Below are 5,112 nucleotides of genomic sequence, written 5' to 3'. Positions count from 1 at the left end.
TAAAGATTGTACTTATTATTGAAAACTTGAAGTCTATCCTTGTTGAGGAATGTCCCCAAGTCCTTGTTGAGGTTGTCCTCTCTTGGGTCTTTTCTTTTAACATATGCTAGAGGATTACTACTTCGCACTGCTTGACACTACTTCTTGCCATTATTGTGTTGTCTGGGAGCTTCTGTATTGCTTGGCAAGGTTCCTTGTCGGCGGTTTTTCAATTCATTAAAAATTCAACCTACCTGCAGCTCTAAGTTCCTGGTGGATGATGCCTACTCTTCAGTAACAAGTCATTTTGAACTATGTACTCTTTGAACAAAGCCTCAAGCAGAGAAGAAGAATTCGATGCAGTTGTACTTCTATTGTTAGATTGATGTGGTGGTTGCTACCGAGTGTGCTGAAATTCCGGTGGGGGTCTCTACCTCTACTGCAATTGCATGCTAGGCTGCTCTGGATTTTGCTGGCCTCTTCAAGAGAAATGCCATCACGGGTTGTAAGTATTGGAGAAGGGGATGTTCTTCACAAAACAGACTGATTGTGGATTTTGAGGATGGACTTCATATGGATGTGGCTCACCGCAACCTACATAGCTAATCATGAGTTGTCTCAATGCATCTATCTGATGCACATACTGCATTTGAGGTGCGTTGTTCATGGGTAAGTTATTCAACATGTTTGTCATGGTGGCCACTTGTTTAGCTAAGTTGCTCACTGTGTCATTATCTATTACTCCTACTCTTCGACACCTATCCTCCGATTGTGATTCATCGCCCCACTCCATGTTATGCTTGGCTATTCGATCTAAAATATCCTTTGCTTCATCATAAGACTTGATCATAATCCCTCTTGTGATAGCTGAGTTTACGACTATCTGGGAATGTTTATTTAGGCCAGTATAGAACGTTTCCATTTGAAATGTGAGAAGTAACCCATGGTTAAGAGAATTCTTAACTAACCATTTAAATCTCTCCCACGCGTTACTTAATGTCCTGGAATCTCTCTCCTTAAAGTTCACGATTTCCCTTTAACGTCTTGCGTTGACAATAGGAAGGGAAATTTTTTTGCATGAATTTCTCTACTAACTTCTCCCATGTATTCACCTCGCCAGGCTCGAAAGAGCTTAGCCATTGCTTTACATCATCTCTCAATGAATAAGGAAACATAGACATCCTTATGACTTCAGGTGTGATTCCATGAATCACAAAGGAATTGCATGTCTTCAAGAAACACTTTAAGTGTGTATGAGGATCCTCCCCTCGCATTCCACCAAACTGCCCTATAGTTTATACCATCTGTAGCATTACAGACTTCATCTTAAATCTCGTCCCATCAAGGGTTGGATAAACTATCCCAAGTGCAAAGTCATCTAGAATAAGTGAAGCATATTCACCATTGGCCGTGTGCTGTTGTTTGCCATCAAAATAGGATTATTGACAATATTTGCTAATTTTTGAGCCATGTGTTGGTTATTTTAATCGTCAGTCATTCTTTTCTGTCTTTGCCTCCGTCTTCTATTAGCTCTTATTAATTGACGGAAGGTTTTTCAATCTCAGGGTCATATTTGGGCTTAGAAGAGTCTCTGTGCTCATAAAACATTTACAAGCTCAGGCTCAACATGTAATACTTCTTTAATTGAGAGTCCTACAAAGGATTCAAAACAATATTTTTGTTAGCTACGTCGCCTAATCCTTGACAACGGTGCCAAAAACTTGTTGGTGATTTTTAATCTTTTTTTCTTTGCATTATGTTTATGCAATTTTCTAACTTAAATTCAAACTATGTGTTAGGATGTAGAGATTAATGTCTATGTAAATCTTTAGTTGTGTACAAGTTTTCTTGAGTTAGATCCAAATATAAACCTAGCCCAAGTTTCCTAGCAAGTCTAGGGTCGAACGCATGGATTAGTTAGTACTAATACAAGATGGTGAAATGATCTTGAGCAATGTGATTAAGTATAGATATATTTGTTGATGTTCTAAACTAAACTAAGCCAGCATACATGCAAGAGAAAGAGGTTGGAGAAATGGGATGCATTGACAAAGTATGGAATGCATTGGAATTTCATGTGATGTTTCCTTAGTACAAACAACAAGTTTTTTATGAGTTCAATGGAATAAGATGGGGTTGGGAAGACTAACTGGTAATCCCTAAGTATATATGTGTGATGCGTCCAGGTTCTATTTTCTTCTTGATTCTTTCAATATCTCTCGATGTGTTTGCCACATTTATCTTATCTCTAAGATGCATGTGTTTACTAATATGACAGATCAATATGACGGAAAGTTGGATGCACATACATGTGACTTAGTAGATCATCATTTAGCTCCACCCTACCATGATGGATTTAGCTACTCATAATGAAGGAAAGTAAGAAAATGAATGTGAAAATGGATGAAATCATGATTGAATTAATGAAATATTTCTACAAAATCCCAGTTCAATCAAGACAAATAATGGAAGAAAACGTTAAGTAAGGGAAAGAAAAGTGTGTCAAGCCACTAGGGTCAATCTTTTTCTCCATTTGGCTTGATTTTAGGTGCTTGTTGCTGTGACTGGGGTGAGGACATGTTGAAAGTTGTCTCTCTCAAGCTCTAACTTCGGCAAAACCTCCGTATCGGTGGTGGAAATGGTGGTCGGACTCCTTCTCTTTTTGTAGGCGGCTGAGATATACTTTGTATAGAGAAGTTGTTGCCTACTTCTAAGTGTCTGACCTTATGACCTTCTAACTAACTAACTCTTTTTCATGGGCAACATCTCCCTTTTATATGCGTTGGGCTTCAGTAACTTGTAATGTGATGGCATTAAATTCCATGCCTTGCTATAGCCGCCTGCCATTCTGATCAACTCAGTTGCCACCTGTCAGGTTGCCCATACTACAAGTTGAGATTTGATTTAAGTGTACGAGTGGAATGTATTTTCTTGCATCCATTTGGTTTCAACGCATGCCTCATGCGTTGGCATATCTGCAACACTTAGTGAAAAATCTACGATTCCTACGTTTTCAAGTGTTGTTAGTGCATTTTTCTCTTAGAAGGATGCTTTTGTATGTATTGAGCGCATATAAGTAATTTTATGTGTTTTTCTACTGAAATGAATGTATTTCTCATTATTTGGCTCTAATTATTCAAACCTTAAGAGAGAAATAACTTATAGTTCTACAAGTTATCAAGAAGAAAACCAAACAAGGTAAATGTGATTTACTAGTTTTAGAAATCTGCTTAGTGGAGAATGATGATTCTGCCTGGATAATTGATTCAAGCGTCACTAATCATGTTTGTTCTTCTTTTCAGGGAATGAGTTTCTGGCAACAACTCAAGACTAGTGAAATGACAATGCGGGTTTGAACAAAGCACGTCATCTCAATAGTGGCAATGTGAGGCGTTTAAACTTCTCTTTTAGAAATCATATTTATTATTAGATAATGTATATGTGGTTCTGGATATGAAGTGGAATCTTATTTCGGCTAAATCTTTGTTAGAACACAATTATTTTGTAAATTTTCTAGGAAATAAAGTGTTTTTATTTATAAGAATTGTGTGAATATTTGTTATGCAAACCTAGAGAGTAGTTTCTATGTGCTAAGACTGTTAGCATCTAAAATGCTTCTATATGCTGAAATGTTCAGAATTGCAACAACTTAATAAAAGACAAAATATTTCTCCAAAGAAAATGTCCATCTTTGGCACTTAAGATTAGGATACATAAATCTCAATGAGATTGGTTAAAAGAGGACTTCTAAGTGAGTTAGAAGAAGACTCTTTACCAATATGTGAGTCATTCCTTGAAGACAAAATGACTAAAAGATATTTTATTGCAAAAGGTCATTGAGCCAAAGAATCCTTAGAACTTTTACATTTAGACCTCTGTAGTCCTATGAATGTTAAGGCAAGATGAGGGTTTGAATATTTTGAAAGAACAGGGAAGGCCCCTTGTATAGGTTGGAGCTTCAAACCAAGAATTGACAAGCATTAGTCAACAACCAAGAATTGAATATTTTGAAAGAACAGGGAAGTTTTGCAGTGGAAGCGGGATCGTTCCTAATTTTCATTTTTCACAGAATAAAAAGCCTACAAAATATAATTATGCATTTAAACAAGAAATTACAGCATGCTTTGAAGAGGAAGAACATCAACTTACCTTTGTAGAATAACTTTTTCCCGAGAACCTTCCTCTTCCGTATATGAAGCGGAACCTTATTTCTGCTAAAGCTTTGTTAGAACACAATTATTCTGTAAATTTTCTAGTATATAAAGTGTTTTTATTTATAAGAATGGTATGAATATTTGTTCTACAAACCTAGATAGTAGTTTATATATGCTAGGACTATTAGCATCTAAAGCGCTTCTATATGCTGAAATGTTCAGAATTGCGACAACTAAATAAAAGACAAAAGATTTATCCAAAGAAAATATCCATATTTGGCACTTAAGATTAGGACACATAAATCTTAATTGAATTGAAAGATTGGTTAAAAGAGGACTTTAAGTGAGTTAGAAGAAGACTCTTTACCAATATATGAGTCATGCCTTGAAGACAAAATTATTAAAAGATTTTTTTACTAGAAAAGGTCATAGAGCCAAAGAACCCTTAGAATTTGTACATTTAGACCTTTGTGGTCCTATGAATGTTAAGGCAAGAGGAGGGTTGAATATCTTGAAGGAACGGTGAAGTTCCGCAACGAAAGCAGGATCGTTCCCAGTTTTCATTTTTCACATAATAAAAAATTTACATAACATAATTATGCATTTAAACAAGAAATTACAACATGCTTTGAAGAGGAAGAAATTAGGCAAGAAAAGCAACTTATCCTTGTAGAACAACTTTTTCGTGAGATCCCTCCTCGATCCGACCACAAACTCTCCATCTGAAACTCGATCTCCAAAATTAAAATCCCAAATGGCCACCACCATAAATGAACCTCCTATATTCTCCTTAGGGATTGAGAATTAGCAGGAGGTATAGGCTCTGTTATGTTATTTGGGAAGAGGGAGAGAATTTATGAGGGAAGGAAATTTGTATAGGAGAGTTGTTCTGGAAAAATTACCCACACAGAGAGCACTTCTATGTGAATCTTCTATGAAGAAGATGATGAATTGTAGGAAACTGAACCACCCCTCACAC

This window comes from Benincasa hispida, chromosome 9 (genome assembly GCF_009727055.1).
Source record: "Benincasa hispida cultivar B227 chromosome 9, ASM972705v1, whole genome shotgun sequence".
Lineage (NCBI taxonomy): Eukaryota > Viridiplantae > Streptophyta > Magnoliopsida > Cucurbitales > Cucurbitaceae > Benincasa > Benincasa hispida.
This window is presented reverse-complemented; position numbering follows the sequence as displayed.